Source organism: Euphorbia lathyris, chromosome 6 (assembly GCF_963576675.1).
Source record: "Euphorbia lathyris chromosome 6, ddEupLath1.1, whole genome shotgun sequence".
Lineage (NCBI taxonomy): Eukaryota > Viridiplantae > Streptophyta > Magnoliopsida > Malpighiales > Euphorbiaceae > Euphorbia > Euphorbia lathyris.
Window position 1 is genome coordinate 20,107,295 of NC_088915.1, and position 21,600 is coordinate 20,128,894.

Genomic DNA, 21,600 nt, shown 5'->3' on the forward strand with positions numbered 1-21,600 from the left:
TTTGGTATTCAAGTTTTCAGTTCTGTTCGGTTTTGAACCGATGGACACCCCTAAATATACTTATTTTGAAAGGCTTAATACACCATTTGCACCCTGAACTTGTCTAACAAGTTTGATTGGCCCCTAAACTTTTAAAGTGTTCCTGATAACTCGGGGAAAAAACCTTGATCGGAGCACTTCCCTGTGAGGCGCCGTTGGGATCGGCCGGGGACACTCCGATGCCAAAGTCAGTAATATTTCTGAGAATAAACTGTAAGCACAAAAGTAGAGAATCAGTAAGTGTACCCTTGATCCTAGGAAGCTGGGGTATTTATATAGGTTTCTGTAACCTTCAGCATTAATGGGGAAGTAGGTGAAGAGTTGTGTCATTACTCATCTTTAATTGCTATCAATTCTCCATTAATCCCAGCATTTAGCATTGAAACCCTTAGAGTTGAGGTATTCGAACAGTCAAGTCTTTATTCCCCTTTAATGGCTATTAATTGCCATTTAATTGTATTTATTCCCATTCATGGATGGTAATAAAGGAGGCCTTTTCATATTCTTTGATCCGTCAAGGCGTATGTACGCTCTCCTTGAGAGCTATGGCGGGTCTCCACTACTCGCTCTCATCGGGCGTATCTCGTTATGGCGTATCTCGCCATGGTCCATGTGGCGTGGCATAATGCTAGAGACTCCTTCCTTTTTCTCATTATTTGCATATTCGCCCCTGCATTAATTATCATTAATTCCACATTAATCATGCATAAATATCTCTTTTAGAATGAATAATGGTTTGCCATTATTTCTATTAATTTTCCCTTATTCCTTATTCAAGAATAATTTGGGTTGTTATCAGAAGCCCCCCCCTAAAGGTATAAAAAGCTCTTTAGGGCTGTCTAAATGGTGTTTTATTTTTCTATCTTGGAGGAAAGTGGACCCGCCCTAGATGGGGGATCATATATGGAAATGATGCGCCTTTTGGGGCTTCCTTATGTGGGATCTTATGAACAAGATCCGCCCTATGTGGGATCATATATGGATATGATGCACTTTTAGGGGCTTTTGCTTCCTTGTGGATAGGTGGCCAGCCGTATCCATTGTTATCCTCTAGGGGCTTCTTGAGAGTTATATTTCCTTTAGAAAGGGAATAACCCGCCCTTTATGGGACCATTTGTTCCTACCGCATAGGATTATGATTCGCCTTAGGGACTTCTTTTCTTCAGTTCTGCCATATTGAGGAGAATGACCCGCCCTTAGGGATCAGTAAGAATGATCAGCCATTTAGGGACTTTTGTGCACTTTGTTATTTCTATGATGAAGACGTGAATTCATTACTTTGATGAAGACGAGGCTTCATTGTTTGGAGATGAAGACGAGGCTTCATTACTTGGATGAAGACGAGGCTTCATTATTTGGAGATGAAGACGGGGCTTCATTACTTGGATGAAGACGAGGCTTCATTACTTGGATGAACCCTTTGCTTTCCAGAACTATTTTTACTAATGCATTATATCTTTTAGCAAGTAACTTTTTAAAATCTGGTTTAGGATTTCTCCGATTGTTTAGGGTAGGTGGCCAGCCGTACCCCAATGTGTGAACCTTTGTGAAGGTTAGAAGCTTTTATTCCTGGTGAGGAAGTTAAGCTGCCTTAGACGATCGATTTGCTTCCTATCTTTGAGGTGAATCGATCCGCCGCCCGGTCTTGAGACTCTTCTTTGGGAAGAGTATTTGAGAGTGTAAAGTTCTCACGTCTGAGAAATGTTTTAACTCTGTCTCTGACGGCAATCAATTGCTTCCTATCTTTGAGGTAGATCGATCTGCCGCTGAGATTATTGTCCGATTGTTTGTAAAACTTAAGTACAATTGTTTTAATCCTTATGGTCGCCATTTACTTTTACATTTGCGTAAGTAAATATATAAGTTTGTAGGATTTAATATGGAGTAGGTGGCCAGCCATACTCCGTTGTGCGAACCTTTGTGAAGGTTTGAAGCTGTTCTATTCCTTCTAGAGGAAGTAAAGCTGCCTAGGGGATCAACTTGCTACCTATCTTTGAGGTGAAGCGATCCGCCCGTAGGACTTGTGAACCCTTCTTTGGGAAGGGAGTGAGAGAGTGTAAAGTCCTTGCGTCCAAGGAATGTTTTAACTCTTTCTCGAATGGTGATCATCTAAAGATGGATCCGCCCATGAGAGTGTTCTCCTATCTTTGAGGAGAAAGTTGAGGGTGTAATGATCTCATGTTTGAGACAATTTTAACCCGCTTTTGATGGTGGTCAATCCTTTTCCTGTCTTTGAGGAGAGAGTTGAGCTCATTTGAAAGCTCCTGAGGGTCTATGCTTCTTATCTTTGTGGAAAGGGGATCCGCCCGTGATGGGATCAATTGTCCTATCTTTGAGGTAATTGATCCGCCTGTGGAACTTTTCATTCGCCAGCCACTGGGCGTATATCAGCACTAAAAGCTAGGCAAGTGAATATAAGAAGTATGGCAAGAAAGAATAAATTATAAAATGTAGGATACTATAACAGTTTAATGCACATATAATCAAGATTTTGTGATTGTTAGAGATCCACGTTCACCGCACCAATTGATAACTCGGGAAAAAAACCTTGATCGGAGCACTTCCCTGTGAGGCGCCGTTGGGATCGGCCGGGGACACTCCGATGCCAAAGTCAGTAATATTTCTGAGAATAAACTGTAAGCACAAAAGTAGAGAATCAGTAAGTGTACCCTTGATCCTAGGAAGCTGGGGTATTTATATAGGTTTCTGTAACCTTCAGCATTAATGGGGAAGCAGGTGAAGAGTTGTGTCATTACTCATCTTTAATTGCTATCAATTCTCCATTAATCCCAGCATTTAGCATTGAAACCCTCAGAGTTGAGGTATTCGAACAGTCAAGTCTTTATTCCCCTTTAATGGCTATTAATTGCCATTTAATTGTATTTATTCCCATTCATGGATGGTAATAAAGGCGCCTTTTCATATTCTTTGATCCGTCAAGGCGTATGTACGCTCTCCTTGAGAGCTATGGCGGGTCTCCACTACTCGCTCTCATCGGGCGTATCTCGTTATGGCGTATCTCGCCATGGTCCATGTGGCGTGGCATAATGCTAGAGACTCCTTCCTTTTTCTCATTATTTGCATATTCGCCCCTGCATTAATTATCATTAATTCCACATTAATCATGCATAAATATCTCTTTTAGAATGAATAATGGTTTGCCATTATTTCTATTAATTTTCCCTTATTCCTTATTCAAGAATAATTTGGGTTGTTATCAGAAGCCCCCCCCTAAAGGTATAAAAAGCTCTTTAGGGCTGTCTAAATGGTGTTTTATTTTTCTATCTTGGAGGAAAGTGGACCCGCCCTAGATGGGGGATCATATATGGAAATGATGCGCCTTTTGGGGCTTCCTTATGTGGGATCTTATGAACAAGATCCGCCCTATGTGGGATCATATATGGATATGATGCACTTTTAGGGGCTTTTGCTTCCTTGTGGATAGGTGGCCAGCCGTATCCATTGTTATCCTCTAGGGGCTTCTTGAGAGTTATATTTCCTTTAGAAAGGGAATAACCCGCCCTTTATGGGACCATTTGTTCCTACCGCATAGGATTATGATTCGCCTTAGGGACTTCTTTTCTTCAGTTCTGCCATATTGAGGAGAATGACCCGCCCTTAGGGATCAGTAAGAATGATCAGCCATTTAGGGACTTTTGTGCACTTTGTTATTTCTATGATGAAGACGTGAATTCATTACTTTGATGAAGACGAGGCTTCATTGTTTGGAGATGAAGACGAGGCTTCATTACTTGGATGAAGACGAGGCTTCATTATTTGGAGATGAAGACGGGGCTTCATTACTTGGATGAAGACGAGGCTTCATTACTTGGATGAACCCTTTGCTTTCCAGAACTATTTTTACTAATGCATTATATCTTTTAGCAAGTAACTTTTTAAAATCTGGTTTAGGATTTCTCCGATTGTTTAGGGTAGGTGGCCAGCCGTACCCCAATGTGTGAACCTTTGTGAAGGTTAGAAGCTTTTATTCCTGGTGAGGAAGTTAAGCTGCCTTAGACGATCGATTTGCTTCCTATCTTTGAGGTGAATCGATCCGCCGCCCGGTCTTGAGACTCTTCTTTGGGAAGAGTATTTGAGAGTGTAAAGTTCTCACGTCTGAGAAATGTTTTAACTCTGTCTCTGACGGCAATCAATTGCTTCCTATCTTTGAGGTAGATCGATCTGCCGCTGAGATTATTGTCCGATTGTTTGTAAAACTTAAGTACAATTGTTTTAATCCTTATGGTCGCCATTTACTTTTACATTTGCGTAAGTAAATATATAAGTTTGTAGGATTTAATATGGAGTAGGTGGCCAGCCATACTCCGTTGTGCGAACCTTTGTGAAGGTTTGAAGCTGTTCTATTCCTTCTAGAGGAAGTAAAGCTGCCTAGGGGATCAACTTGCTACCTATCTTTGAGGTGAAGCGATCCGCCCGTAGGACTTGTGAACCCTTCTTTGGGAAGGGAGTGAGAGAGTGTAAAGTCCTTGCGTCCAAGGAATGTTTTAACTCTTTCTCGAATGGTGATCATCTAAAGATGGATCCGCCCATGAGAGTGTTCTCCTATCTTTGAGGAGAAAGTTGAGGGTGTAATGATCTCATGTTTGAGACAATTTTAACCCGCTTTTGATGGTGGTCAATCCTTTTCCTGTCTTTGAGGAGAGAGTTGAGCTCATTTGAAAGCTCCTGAGGGTCTATGCTTCTTATCTTTGTGGAAAGGGGATCCGCCCGTGATGGGATCAATTGTCCTATCTTTGAGGTAATTGATCCGCCTGTGGAACTTTTCATTCGCCAGCCACTGGGCGTATATCAGCACTAAAAGCTAGGCAAGTGAATATAAGAAGTATGGCAAGAAAGAATAAATTATAAAATGTAGGATACTATAACAGTTTAATGCACATATAATCAAGATTTTGTGATTGTTAGAGATCCACGTTCACCGCACCAATTGATAACTCGGGAAAAAAACCTTGATCGGAGCACTTCCCTGTGAGGCGCCGTTGGGATCGGCCGGGGACACTCCGATGCCAAAGTCAGTAATATTTCTGAGAATAAACTGTAAGCACAAAAGTAGAGAATCAGTAAGTGTACCCTTGATCCTAGGAAGCTGGGGTATTTATATAGGTTTCTGTAACCTTCAGCATTAATGGGGAAGCAGGTGAAGAGTTGTGTCATTACTCATCTTTAATTGCTATCAATTCTCCATTAATCCCAGCATTTAGCATTGAAACCCTCAGAGTTGAGGTATTCGAACAGTCAAGTCTTTATTCCCCTTTAATGGCTATTAATTGCCATTTAATTGTATTTATTCCCATTCATGGATGGTAATAAAGGCGCCTTTTCATATTCTTTGATCCGTCAAGGCGTATGTACGCTCTCCTTGAGAGCTATGGCGGGTCTCCACTACTCGCTCTCATCGGGCGTATCTCGTTATGGCGTATCTCGCCATGGTCCATGTGGCGTGGCATAATGCTAGAGACTCCTTCCTTTTTCTCATTATTTGCATATTCGCCCCTGCATTAATTATCATTAATTCCACATTAATCATGCATAAATATCTCTTTTAGAATGAATAATGGTTTGCCATTATTTCTATTAATTTTCCCTTATTCCTTATTCAAGAATAATTTGGGTTGTTATCAGTTCCGATAGCCCCTTAAACTTGCATAAAATGTTTAGTTAGCTCCCTGAACTTGCGTAAAATGTAATCACTTAATCACTCAGTTGTAAAAAAATAAGTTCAATCGGAAGATATATTGCACACATCTTAAAAAAGTAAAACGATCAAGATCAGAGTATGCGATTCTAATATTAGAAAAGAAAATGTTTTATGGTTTTTTGAATAAGAATGGGGACGAGCAAGGATAGGGTCTGACATCCCGACTAGGTCGGCACCCCAATGTTTTATAGTTGAACAAGTAAGAACTTATTTTTTTAATATGTTTTAATCCATTTTCTGAATTATGTAATAACATTCTAAGGCACGTGAAACATGTTGAAACACAATTTCCACACTAATTTTGTTAGGACAAAAATATTTAAAGGAGTTAACATTTCCATAATTAATAACACATTAAAATTTAATATTGATTTATTTGGACTAATGTGTTTGTTAAGTGTTTGATTAATTAAGTATAAGTGTAAAAGAAATAATCAAAGGTCTTAAAGATGGATTAAAAGACCTATGGATCAACTCCAGTCCAATAGCAAGAATGATCCAGAAGCTCAAAGCCATATCTAAAGAGAAGACTGATTCCGAAGACAGAAGATCAAGGCACAAGAGACAAGATCAAATGTTGACTCTGTGCAACTGATAAAGCATCACCAACTAAGGGAAAAAGCAGATGCTCTAGACGGCTTGTCCCCTGATCAACTTGGAATCTTTACTTCATTTGGTTAGACAACAGTTTGCCTATGTCAAAGATCAGAAGTGTGACATTTCGAAAAACACAACGGAAAAGAGAAAAACAACCATTGACTAAGGACACTGGCTACTGAGGAAGAGTTGTTTTCCTCCAACAGTTATTTTAAAATTCGAAATAATCAGCCTCAAAGTGTCACTATAAAAGCCCCATCAATTGCTTCATTTGGACAAGATCGTCAACGCTGAATTCAAGAGAAAATCATTATTGAAGTTCCAAAGGCAAAACAAAAATTTATACACACTCATTGTATTCATTTGTGTAATAGTTCCAAGTTCATCCATTGTGTTCTGAGTTAGAACAAAAACTATCAATAACTTAGAAAAGTTCAGAAGCTTTTCTGTTTGCTTCAGTTATAAATAGACAGCAAGAGGGGAAGATAGATAGCTCAGTGTTGAGTGTAAAGGAATGTACTATTGTAAGAGTTTGTGTTTTACCTGTTGGAAAGAGTTCACAAGCTAGTGGATTAAAACTTAGAGAAAGCTACTCTGGGGACTGGATATAGGCAGGAGACCGAACCCGTATAAATCACTGCGTAACAATTTCTTTAACCCTTTCCTTCTGATATAATTATATTGCTTGCTTCCGTGCTTAAAATTATATAACTTGCGCTTCTAACTATTGTACTCAATAGTATATTCAATCAAGTCACACAGAGGCTGCCCTAGTTGAGCGACCTAAGTGCTTAATATTCAGAAGCAGAATCAAGCTTTGTTTCTGTTGAATACAACAATCAAAGTTTGCCTCTGATTCCGAACTGTCTTGTGTTATTGAATTAATTTTGAGAAAATTTTATAAAGCCTTAAATTTATTATTAGTTCCATTAACCTCCCGTTGGAACTAGACTCTATCGTACAAGGGATCAACAAAACATATCATCCATATTTAACTTACTTTTTTACAACCGAGTGATTAATTTATTATATTTTATATAAGTTTAGGAAGCTAACTGAACATATTATGTAAGTTTAGAAGGTTATCGGGACACTTTGAAAGTCCATGAAGACCAATAAACTTTTTGAAAAAGTTCATGATGCAAATTATGTATTAAGCATATTTTGAAACGATTCCTTTCTTTCAAAAGAAAAAACAAACAAACAAAATACAAAAGAACAAGCTACACTATAGGGGTTAGAGTGGATTGAATTGAACATATATAAATGCTAAAATAGGAAGGTATTAATTAAAATTTCCTTTTCTTGGTAACATCTTATGATTTTCAACACCTATGTTTTCTTTTTCTTTTTTCTCAGCTATCTTAAATTATATGCTTTTTCTTCCAAAAATAGATCATTTGGCAAACTAATCTTCCACTGCCATAAATTATATGCTTCTGAAGGAGCCAGCTATCTTAAATTTAATCTTCCAAAAATATACAAATATATATAGCTTAATACACCATCCTCTTAAGATTTTGCAATTTATTAAAGTTGAAGTTTGATTACATAAAAAAAGTGTTGCATCTTTGAAAAATCCATGTATTATATTAATTGTATTAATCTAAAACATATTGTACATGATATTGATAAAATTTAATAAATAATGTTTATTGTTTCTTAATAATTAAGTATTATATTTCTTTTAAAAAAATTAAGCATTATTCATTGTATTTTTACTAAAAACATTCGATATGTGATTTAAAAAAAAACAAACAAACACTAGAATCACATTTCATTAAATTATCTTAGGGTGTTTGTTTACTTCATTTTCTCATCTTGTTTGCCTTTTTACTTTAAAAGTGAGAGTTTTAGATATTTGGGTAGATACCTCTTATTTGTCTTTTTTTTTTTTTGGTAAGAAGGGAAGAAAAAAAACAAACAAACAAAAACCTAACCCGGGATCAGTCTAGGAAGACTGACCCCAATCCTATCCTCAAGAAGAGAAGGTAACAGAAAAGAAGGAGGAACGGAAAGGGTAGAAACACCTAACATCCCCCCATGCCCAGCAGCTGCAAAGCGATCCGCCACGCGGTTTTGCTCCCTATAAATATGGGAGAAGGTAAGAGAATCGAAGGCAGGATGAAGCCTCAAGATGGCTTTAATGAGATTCTGACTCTTAAGACAAACATCCTGTCTATCCGAAATCCTGTTGATAGCCTCCAAATTGTCAGACTCCACCGAAAGTCTTTTAACACCCATGCGAATGGCGAGTTTAATGCCAGACAAGATCCCCCAGAGCTCTGCAGTAAAGGAGGAGCCCGTACCTAAGTTATGGGTAAACCCAGCCAGCCAGGCGCCACCAGCATCCCGAAGAACTCCACCAGCAGCAATTCTGCCATTACTAAGGCAGGAGCCATCCGTATTCAACTTGACAACCCCTTCCCTGGGCTTCCTCCAACCAACTAACTGGACCTCTTTAACCGGGGAGGGGTGAACCATTGGCTCTCCTTCAAAACTCTTTGTAATAACAGAGAGTTTTTTCGAGAAGTAAAACCGGAGGTCAGGAATAAAGACAGTCTTCTCAGCAAATAACTCTTCATTCCTCCATTTCCACATTTGGTGACAAATAATAGCGAAGAGAATAGTCCCGTGCTCCATACTGGCCAACAAATTCCCATTAACGCCTTCAGAGAACCAGTCAATATCAGAGAACCCCATAAAGGAAGGAAGGATGTGGTGAGGAAGGACCCCTTCCCAAACCTTTCTACTATTCGGGCAATCCCTCAAAGCATGGCACAAGGTTTCCACATGGCCGCTGCATCTGCTACAGGCACCAGATACAGCCAAGTGCCTTCTGTGTCTATCTGCATTCGTGAGGAGCCTGTATTTGACTCCCAGCCATAGGAAACTCCTAATGCGGTAGGGGACTTTGAGGGCCCAAATGGACTTCCAAATTTCCAAAGGAGGATCAGCCCTATTAGGGGTAAAAGCTTCATAGGCCGATTTGCAAGAATAAGAACCATTATTAGTCAAGGCCCAGCAGTGTCTGTCCTTATCCTCATCCTGATTACTAATCTTCACACCTCTAATATTAAGGAGGGTCTCCAGGCTAAGAATGGAGTCGAACTTAGACCAGATCCAGTCTCCCTCCGAGTCCACCACATCAGCAATTCTCCAAGAGAGGAGATCATTCGGCGGAGGGGCGATGCACACCTCAATCAACGGATTGTCACCAATCCAGGTGTCATACCAGAAACTAATGGATCTGCCATTACCCACCTCCAAGCCAATCCCCGTACAGAACTCAGCAAAAACAGCACTAAGCCCTTTCCAGAGGAAGGAACAGCTGACAACCCTCTCCTTCGGGCCACCAAAGATTCTATCTTTCCTATACTTGCCGCACAGAAGACGAACCCAAAGGGAGGAGGGGGATTGCCACATTCTCCAAAGAAGCTTCATTAACAGGACTTTATTATTGTCCTTAGCTTGCCTTATACCAAGACCCCCCCTGCTCTTAGGCTGGCAGGCTTCCTTCCAAGGGACCAGGTGAATCTTCCTCCCATCCCCAGACTCTCCCCACAGAAAACGCCGATTAATTTTATCAAGGTCGTTGAGGACCGGCTCAGGGAGCTTACAGGCTTGCATGATGTGATTTGGAGCAGCGCAGTTGATAGACTGGATTAAAGTAAGGCGACCTGCAAGGGAAAGAGAATTAGCTTTCCAGCTAGCACACAAACCGTTAGATTTGTCCAAAATGTCTTTAAAAGAGGCTTTGGACACCCTGTCACTATGAAGAGGGACCCCAAGGTATTTTCCAAACGATTGAGTCAGGGGAATGCCAGACATCTCACTCAGTCTTCTACACAAGCTATTATCCATATTCTTGGAACAAAGCATACGGGATTTATGGATGTTAATCTTCTGGCCAGAAGCCTCACAAAAGCAGTCGAGGATATCCATCACAGCCTTAATTTGTTCCTCATTACCCTCCACAAAAAGCATGACATCATCAGCAAAGAGTAAATGGGTAACAGGGGGGCAATGTCTATTGATGGAAACAGGGTGGAGAGTCCCTTTGCTCACCGCCTCTTGGATCAGGTGAGACAATCTTTCCATGGCAATAACAAAAAGGAAGGGGCTCATAGGATCCCCTTGACGAATACCCCTGGATGGAGAGAACTCATCCGACATATCCCCATTGATCATAACCTGGAAAACAGGAGAGGAGATACACTTTCCAATCAAATTCCTCCAGTTCTCCGGGATACCAGCTTTGGCTAAACTATCCAGAAGAAAGCTACAGTTCAACCTATCATAGGCTTTCTCCAAATCCAGCTTGAGAGCCACGATCCCTTTCTTGCCTTTCTTAATCTTCATAGAATGGACAACCTCCTGGGCAATAACAACGTTATCCATCAATTGTCTTCCAGGAACAAAGCTCCCTTGATTTTGGCTGATAATATCCGGAAGGACCTCTTATTTGTCTTTTATATTGAAAAATGTTTTTTTAGGAAAAAAATATTATCTTAGAGAGTTTATTAATGAAATAAAGATCAAATTAAACCCTAATGTTTTAAGGAAAGTGCACATTTAGCCTTAACATATGAAATGGTACAAATTTAACCTCAAGGTTTCCAAGCAAGATCGATTTTAGCCCTACGCCATCGAAATCAGAATAAACTAGTTTGACTGTCACTTTAGACCTTTCAAATACCAATTACATTAAGATATTTAGTACATTATTAACAAAATTACAAAAATTCTGTTCAAATCCTAAAAACTAAACCGGCTATATACAAGTTAATCACAATTTTTTTTATCAAACTATCTAAAATAGTTACTTTGTTATTAATATAGTTACAAAAAATGTATGAAACTACTTCCTATAGCGCATGGCTAAAATTGATCTTGCTTGGAAACGTTAGACTTAAATTTGCACCATTTCATATATTAGAGCTAAATCTACACTTCGTTTAAAACGTTAGGGTTAAATTTACCTCTTATCGGTTTATTAATTTACCGAATATCAATTTAAAAAGGTTCTACTATATACAGAGACAACCTTTCTTAAAACAATTCCTTTCTTTAAGAAAAAGAAAACCCAAACAAAAGTAAAAAACAAGCTCATGTTGTGGGTTACAGCTGCTAAAAAAAGTTACTGTAATCATATGTAAGTTGTCTCGTAAGTTCTTCTGTAGCCTGACTTGGATCTGCACTGGAAAGATACCCCTAAACAGCCTATAAAGATACCCCTCCTCCTCTATATAAGAGAGTTGTGGAATCAATGTTTGATACCCCAAAGAAACTAAAGAGCACAAAAAAAAAAAAAAATGTCTCTCTCATCATACATTGTGATTACTTTGATAACATTAACAATGTTATCAATGAGCACTTCAACGGCTACTAATTCAAACAAGAAGGTAACAAAAGAGATTCAAGAAAAGATATGCTTCTTCATCCAAGACTCTTCCTTCTGTTACCACTACCTCAACTCAATCCACCACATAGAACAACTCGACCTTGTCCAACTCTGCAAGATCCTTCTAAGATCAACAAACAGAAGGTTCGAGAAGTCATATGATGTTGTTCAATCCTTGGTTAATCGAACATCAGACAAGAAGTTGAAGAGGAGATATTCAGGTTGTGAATTTGGTTATCAGTGGATTAGAAGTGATATTGATAATGCAATTACTGGTTTTAAATTGGGGGATTTTACTAGGGTTTCTATGGGTGTTAGTGGTGCTATTATTGGTGCTGAAGTTTGTCTAGATCAGTTTACTAAATCACATAAAATGTCTATTTCACTCTTTCATCATGTTCAGGACTTTCAAAAATTGTTAGGATGATTAATAATATTGCTAATTTATTGATGGATTGAGCTAGAGTTTATCTTATTATGTATTGCTATTATTATCATAAATAAAATTCTGAGTTTTTCTAGTTTGATATATATAATTATGGTTTATTATATAATTTATTTTCATGTTTTTCACTTTTTTTTTTTTATGGCTTAATACATCATTTGCCCCTGAACTTGTCTGAACTTTCAAAATCCTGATAGGTAAATTAAATATCAAATTTTAACTAAATTTAATATAACAAAAGTAACCAAATTCATGTTACCCAGGTTGATTGGCTCGAGTTGTTCCAAGATATTATCCAAATTTATTGGTTGAGTTGAACATCTCAACCAATTTTTGTGCACAAACAAGAGCTTCCACAATCCTAGGAGTTAAAGCACTCCTAAATGAATCAAGCACATGACCGTCAATGTTAAAAGCAGATTCAGAAGCAACTGTAGACACAAGAATAGCCAACACATCTCGAACTACCATAGCAATTGTAGGATATCTATGTGCATTTACCTTCCACCAATTTAATATCTCAAAAGAAGCTATATTTGTCTCACGGTTTTCATCCAAATACTTTTTCAATTCAGATTTTGAATCTCCACCTGTATCACCTACTTTTTGCTTCTTAAAAAAGTTATCAGTATATTTGACCACATCATCAACATCACCTAATAAACTAGGATCCATGTTATTCTCAACACTAGAAAAAGCCTCACTGGATAAAGGTTGGGATGTGTCATAAGATTGAAATAAAGATTCTAAAACACTTCTAACTTTATCTTTCAATTTAGTTCCCTTTGCAACATCATAAGTTTTCTCAATCATGACATTCACATATTCCAAGTTACATCTAGGATCAAGAATCACTGCAATGTACAACAAAACATTAATGTTGTCAATATTTTCCCAATACTTCCCAAACTTTCTCTTCATCTTCACAGCCATATATCTCAAATTAGCATCATTATTTTCAATCTTTGAATCAATCATCAAACCAAGACCAAAAATCTTTTTCATATGCTCATTACTAGTGACATGCAAAGAACCAGATAAGCCCAAAGTAGTTTCATAAAAAGTGGCTGCATTACACGACAAAATCCACGAAAACCCTCATGCTCAACAAACACAAAAGGCAGCTCATCAATTATTATCATCCTAGCAAGCCATTTCCTACACTCTTCTTGATCAAACTTCCAATTAGCAAGCAAATTAATAGCAGTATCATCAGAAAACTTAGAAAAATTGCATTATATCTTTTTGCAATTTATGTACATAAATAATATTCATTATTTCTTAATAATTAAGTATTATTCATTGTATTTTTACTAAAACATTCGATGTGTGGTTTAAAATAAATAAATAGTAGAATCATATTTCACTAAATTGTCTTAGGAGGTATTTGGTTACTCCAGTTTTTATCTTTGTTTGTCTTTTCACTTTAAAATGGAGAGTTTTAGGTATTTGGTTAGACACTCTTATTTGCTTTTTATATCTATAAACCAACTTTTCACAAAAGCTGAGAATCCTGTTTTTTCCAACAGTAAACAACAAACCGTAACAGCAAACAGTAGATAAACCAAATGGATCCTTAACTATATATGTATAAGTTTATATAATTATTAATTTTTTTTGGTAGAATAAGGAAAGAAAAACAAAAAAAAAAAACCAGAAAAAAATAAACTCGGAATTAGCCTGGGAAAGCTAACCCCAACTTGATCAGCAGAAAGTAATGAAAAAAGGAAGTCTGGAGGCGACGAGAAAGTAGAGACACCAAGCATTCTCTCCTGGCCCTCAGCAGCAAGGCGGTCAGCAACCCTGTTCTGCTCTTTGAAGACATGCCCAAAATTGATGGTATCAAAGGAGGAGCATAACCTTTTGTTCCCTTTAAGTAAATTTTGGCTGCCTAAACAAATGGTCTTATTTTCAGAAATAGTTTTAACAGTTTTCAGAAATATAATTATTAATTTATCATATCAATGAGACCATATATTTACCTAGATTTTTTAAAAATATATTATCTTATTAACTTATCGAAAATTGTTAATTTTTCAACTAACTCAACTCGAAGCCGGAGAAAAAATATTATCTTAGAGAGTTTATTAATGGGATAAAGACCAAATTTAACCCTAACATTTAAAAAAAAATGTACATTTAGCCTTAACGTATGAATGATACAAATTTAACCCCAACGTTTCCAAACAAGATCAATTTTAGTCATTAATCGAAAAAAAAAACTAGTTTGACTAGTATTTTACTGTCACTTTAGACCTTTCAAATACCAATTACGTTAAGATATTTAGTGTATTACTAACAAAAATTATATGTTCAAATCCTAAAAACTAAATATGTTACATATAAGTTAATCACAATTTTTTTTTTTGTACAACAGTCTAAAATAGTTACTTTGTTATTATATGTTTAACCCTAATCACAATTATATGTTCAAATCCTAAAAACTAAATATGTTACATATGTTCCGATAGCGCATGACTAAAATTGATCTTGTTTGGAAACGTTAGACTTAAATTTATACCATTTCATATGTTAGAGCTAAATCTACACTTCGTTTAAAACGTTAGGGTTAAATTTACCTCTTATCCCTTTATTAATTTACAGAATATCAATTTAAAGAGGTTGTACTATATACAAAGATAACCTTTCTTAAAACAATTCCCCTTTTAAGAAAAAAAAAAAAACCCAAACAAAAGTAAAATACAAACAAGCTCCTTTGTGGGTTACAACTGCTAAAAAGTCTTCTGTAGCCTGACTTGGCTCTTGTCATGGAACCGATTGAACTAAAAGCTCGAGCTTATAGTTAAGGCCCAATCATATATCTTATATTAATCTCCGACACACCCCCACACGCAAATGCCCCTTGGACTTGCAGCGTGCACAACACAGGCCCATCCCGCCATGTGTTTTTAATTCCACACAATAATGAGGTTGCCGGGACTCGAACCCTCGACCGTTTGGTCCTCGAGGCTCTGATACCATGTCATGGAACCGATTGAAATAAAAGCTCGAGCTTATAGTTAAGGCCCAATCATATATCTTATATTAATCTCCGACAGCTCTGCACTGGAAAGATACCCCTAAAAAACAGCCTGTAAAGATACCCCTCCTCCTCCATATAAGAGAGTTGTTGAATCAATGTTTGATACCCCAAAGAAACCAAAGAGATAAAAAAAAAATGTCTCTCTCATCATACAGTGTGATTACTTTGATAACATTAACAATGTTATCAATGAGCTCTTCAACGGCTACTAATTCAAACATGAAGGTAACAAAAGAGATTCAAGAAAAGATATGCTTCTTCATCCAAGACTCTTCCTTCTGTTACCACTATCTCAACTCCAGGGGCGGAGCCAGAGGGGGCGGGGAGGGTCAGCCGACCCTCCGACCCTGCCGGAAAACCCCAAAGACGGGGTTTTCCACCCTGGCTCCGCCAGGGGCCGCCATGGCTGGAGCCCCTCCAGCCATGGCGGCTGAAGATGAAGAAGACCAGTAGGTCTTCTTCATTCAAACAAAACAGATGGAAATGGCATTTTAGCCCTTTCCATCTGTTTTTATTTTTAATAGAACCAGCCCAAAACGACGTCGTTTTGGGCTGGTTCTATTAAAAATAAAAACAGATGGAAAGGGCTAAAATGCCCTTTCCATCTTGGCCTCTTCTTTCACTTCTTATTTCCTTGTGGTGCGCACAACAGGAAAATAAGAGAAGAAGATGCCAAGTTATTCTTTTACTCCAAAAAAAATGGGAAATTCCATAAATCACTCCTCAATTATTTTTTATTTTCATTCAACTTCTCATTTCCAACTTTCAAGTAAATATTTTATTTTTTTTGTTTCTAGATTTAGTTTTATGATTTATATATAGATTGCTAAATTGGGGATTTTTTTGTGTGATTTCTAGTTTACAATTTTATTTGAAGATTATTAATATGTTGTTTTTGCTTAGAAATTATTTAGTACTTCGGATTTCTAATTTATGGTTTATTTAGAATTTCTAATTACAACATTTTAGACATTAGGAGTAAAATTACACCATTTTAGACGTTAAGGGTAAAATTGCTCATGAATTTAAACATTAGGATATTCTTACACCATACTTTTTTTTATAAATATGTTGGTGTAGCAAAAATATTTTTTTTTTCCCAATGTCTAGCCCCTCTGAACTTTAGCTCCTGGCTCCGCCACTGCTCAACTCAATCCACCACATAGAACAACTCGACCTTGTCCAACTCTGCAAGATCATTCTAAGATCAACAAACAGAAGGTTCGAGAAGTCATATGATGTTGTTCAATCCTTGGTGAATCGAACATCAGACAAGAAGTTGAAGAGGAGATATTCAGGTTGTGAATTTGGTTATCAGTGGATGAGAAGTGATATTGATAATGCAATTACTGGTTTTAAATTGGGGGATTTTACTAGGGTTTCTATGGGTGTTAGTGGTGCTATTATTGGTGCTGAAGTTTGTCTAGATCAGTTTACTAAATCACATAAAATGTCTATTTCACTCTTTCCATCATGTTCAGGACTTTCAAAAATTGTTTAGGATGATTAATAATATTGCTAATTTATTGATGGATTGAGCTAGAGTTTATCTTATTATGTATTGCTATTATTATCATAAATAAAATTCTGAGTTTTTCTAGTTTGATATATATAATTATGGTTTATTATATAATTTATTTTCATGTTTTTCACTTTTTTTTATGGCTTAATACATCATTTGCCCCCTGAACTTGTCTAAAAAACTTGATTGACCACTGAACTTTCAAAATATCCTGATAACCCCTGAACTTGCATAAAATGTTCAGTTAGCCCCCTGAACTTGCGTAAAATATAATCAATTGATCACTCGGTTGCAAAAAAAGTAAGTTAAATACGGAATATGTATTCCACGTGTCTTAGAATGTTATTACATAATTCAAAAATAGAATAAAATTGAAGTTATTACTTGTTCAACTATAAACCTTGTATTATCTAATATTACAACGACAATACCCCGATTTTGATTGTTTTACTTTTTTTTAAGACATGTGCAATACATTTTCCGCATTTAGCTTACTTTTTTGCAACTGAGTGATCAATTCATTATATTTTACGCAAATTCAGGGGCTAACTGAACATTTTGTGCAAGTTCAAAGGGCTATCCGGACATTATGAAAGTTCAGGAGGCCAATCAAACTTTTTGAACAAATTCAGAGGGCAAATGATGTATTTAGCCTTTTTTTTATCAATTAAAATTATACTAGTAAATGTTGTAATTAATTAGTCTTTTATTTTATTTTGTAACTATGTAAATCATTGTTTGTTTACAATTAATAAGTTAGTTTGAAAGATCTGTCTTCATTCTATCTCGGATCTATTCTCTCTCTCAGATCGATCTTCTCTCTCTCAGATTTGTCTTCTCTCTCTCAGATCTGTCTTCATTCGATCTCAGATCTATTTTCTCTCTCTCAGATCTGTCTTCTCTTTCTCAGATCTGTCTTCTCTCTCTCTCAGATTCGTCTTCTCTCTCTCAGATCTGTCTTCATTCGATCTCATATTTGTTTTCTCAAGAGAGAGAGAGACCTAGGGTTAGGCGGACCTTGGAGGGGGGCGGTGATGGCGGCAATTCCGATCTTGGTGAGGCGGATCGGGCGGCTGGGGTAGGGCGGGCGTCGAATCTGGTGCAGGATGGAGTGTCGGCTGGCGGCGTTGTGGCTTCGGCAGGGGATGCAAGGGAGAAGAGGGGGCATGGCGAGCGGGGTCGGGGGGCTTGGCAAGGGTCCGATGGGTTAGATCCGGCAGGATGCGGCGCCGGTTTAGGGGATTGGGGGGCTGGAGGGGCCTGGGATCGTGGGGACAGGGGCGTGGCGCCTGGATCGATTGCCTTGCTTGCGGATTCGGCTGGGACGCAGGCGGCGCCGTTGGAGGGGGATTCATCGGCAGGGAGGTTGGACGAGCGGTGCCCTATGCCTGGGGCACTGGTTGCAGGATGTTTGGGGGGTGGGCGCATGGGATCGGGTGACGCGGTTGCCCGCCCCTTGCTCCTCGCGATCCCGGATGGATGGGTGGGTAAGTTGCCGCCTGCGGACTGTGCGGTGCTTGTCCTCCCTGTCGATGGCACCGGGCACCGCAGGGGGCCTATCGATGCTGGGGCTGGGCGTTGGCCTGGTTTTTTCGGCATTGTGCCTGGCATTGATTGTCCTATTCCGGTCAGTGCTGGGCAGGCTGAGGCTGCATTTGGGGGGCAGGTTGCCTCGAGTCAGAGCCCTTTTGAGGCTGGGCATGATATTCAGGGACAGGGGAACATGGCCTCCCCCAAGACTACAGTTGGCAATAACGGGATAGGTAAAGGGTCTTGGAAAGACACTGTTATGGGAGTGGTTGAGGAGGAGCTCTGCTTTGAGGAAGTGGAGATGGTAGGGGATTCTGCGGATCTTTTCTCTGATTCGGACGAGGAGGATGGTGTCCAGGATGATCCTCTTTGTCCGGTTATTAGACTATCTTCGGAAGAGAAGAGGGAACTCAGAGAGAAGTGGAAGGTGTCTTTGATAGTTAAGGTGTTGGGGAAGAGGATCAGCTTTAATTATTTTGCCCAAAGGATTCAAGCCCAGTGGGTTAGGAAAGGGAAAGTCAGTATTACTGACCTTGAAAATGACTTCTATGTCATCAAGTTTACTAGAGTTGAGGATTACAATACTGTGATCAAGGGGGGCCCATATATTATTTCCAACCACGTTCTGGCTTTACGGCCTTGGGTTCCTAATTTTAATCCCCATGATTCTACTGTTAACAGGATTTTGACTTGGGTTAGGTGTCCGGGCCTTCCCATTGAGTATTACAGTGAGAAATTCCTAAGCAAAATAGGAGGCATGGTTGGGAAGGTCCACCATGTGGATAAGACTACTATTGGTGCCATTAGGGGCAAGTTTGCTAGGGTTTGTGTGGATGTGGATCTTGCGAAACCCTTATTATCTAAGTTCTGTGTTCAGAACAAGGTGTTCTTTATCGAATATGAAGGCTTACATAACATTTGTTATGATTGTGGCATTTATGGTCATTCTCAGGAAGGTTGCCCCAAAAGGGAGAGTGTTTTGAAGGAGACTGTTATGGAGAGTGGGAGTATTTCTGTAGGTAACCAAGGGAATGAAGGAAACTTCGGTCCTTGGATGGTAGCTAAACGGACTACTCGTCGTAGAACTCAGCCTCCTATTATGCAGAATCTTCCTCCTGATATTATCAAGAAGGGGATTTCCGCTCCTTCTAAGCCTATGGCTGCCCCTAGTGTGAAGGAGAAGCCTATCCCCAAGGCTAAGGAGGAGGCTGGTACAAGCTTAGCTCTTAGGTCTGGCTCTAGGTTTGGTGCCCTATCTATTGAAGACGTTCATGAGCCTGTCCAGGGAGATGAGCTTATGGAACACAGTTTGCCGGGTCTGGAGTCTATTGTGTCTTCTGAGCTAGTGGTTGATTCTGTTAATCCCCTCTTTGCTTCTAAGAATGAAGCTCAGGGGGGCCCCCTGGTTCAGGCGGCCCAAAATATGAAGGAAACTAATGAGGGTAGTTCTTCTATTCTTACTGGTGGACCTGGAATTGGGAATCCAATGGGGGTTATTAAACCTGGCTTGAAAAAGCCAAAGGGCAAACAAAAAAGCATCCAGAATTCCTTGGCTTTTTCAGAGAAGATGGGACCTACGGGTACCTCGGTGAGGCTCTCAGGAGCCCCTAGTAAATACCTGGCTTAGGTAGGTTGGTGCGGTCAGTCTCCTCCTTTCTATGGACTTGTTGTGCTGGAATGTTAGAGGTGCGGCTAGCAAGGCTACCCGTATCCATATTAATGACCTAATTAAACAGTTTAACCCCTCGTGTTTGCTTTACTGGAAACTAAGATTAGTGGAGAGAAAGCAGATGGGGTGGTTAATAAGTTTAAGAACTAGAGGTGTGTTAGATCGGAGGCTACTGACCGAGCTGGTGGGATCTGGCTTTTCTGGAGGCCAGATCGGAATCATTTTGATGTTATTAGTATCGATAAGCAGTTCATTCACTGTAAAGTGAGCATTTCTGGTATTACTCCCTTCTTGACTACCCTTGTGTATGCTGATCCGATCTTAGTTAATCGCAAACGGATGTGGGAGATCCTCTTTTCGATAAGTGGCAGCATCTCTGAGCCCTGGTTTATTGCGGGAGACTTTAATGATATCGGCCTTATGAGTGACCAGAGAGGAGGTTCCAATCATTATGTTAATCGCTGTCTTCACCACAAAAATAATATGGATTTATGTGGGCTTTCCGACTTGGGGGCTTCGGGTCATAGATTCACTTGGAAACGCAATAGTACCTTTGTTCGTTTGGACAAGGTCTATGCTAATGTGGCTGCCCTGACTTCTTTCCCTGAGTGTTCTGTTTTAAATCTTCCGTTCCGTCATTCGGACCATTGCCCTATTTTGTTTAGACTTTTAAGAGGCAACCGGCCTAGGGGGAAGAGACCGTTCCGGTACCAGCTGGCGTGGGAGTCCCATCCTAAGTTTAAGGAGTTCGTCCAAGATAATTGGAAACCTCATTCGAATGTCCTGCAAGCTTCTGAAGGGTTCAGGAAGAAGGTGCTTGGTTGGAATAAGAATGTCTTTGGGCACATTATTAGAAGAAAGAATAAGTTGTTAAAAAGGATGGAGGGCGTTCAGCGTAGGTTGGATGTGAGGTTTGATCACAGTTTAGATGGCCTCCTTAGAACCCTTCAGAAGGAGCTGGAAGCTGTGCTTAGGCAGGAGGAGCTTCTCTGGTTCCAGAAGTCTAGGAAATCCTGGATTAGGGATGGGGATCGTAATACCAGGTACTTCCATCTGTCTACTATGATCAGGCGGCAGAGGAATAGAATTGAGGCTATCAAAGATTCTGATGGGGAGTGGGTGTATGAAGATGAGGTGATTCAGAATTTGGCTCTGGAGTTCTATAAGGAGCTTTTCAAAGAGGATCCTGTTCAGCTGGAGAGGGCTCACTCTATTGCTACCTTTCCTTTGATCAGTGAGGATATCAGTCAGAGTGCCTTTCTTCCTATTTCCCGAAAAGAGATTGACCATGCCATCTTCAGCATTGGGGCGTCTAAAGCGCCTGGTATTGATGGTCTTCCAGCTGGCTTCTACCACAAGCACTAGGGTGTTGTGAAGGAGGGTATCTATAAGTTTATCATAGGTGTGTCCAATGGGTCTAAGGATATTGAGCTGGTTAATAGAACTCTCCTGGTCCTTATTCCTAAAATTGATAAGCCTTCTTCCTTTTTGCATATGAGACCCATCAGTCTTTGTAATGTTCTTTACAAGACGATTACAAAAATTGTGGCTAATAGAATCCGTGGCATTCTTCCGGAGATCATTTGTCAGAATCAGGGTAGTTTTGTACCCGGTAGACAAATGATGGATAAT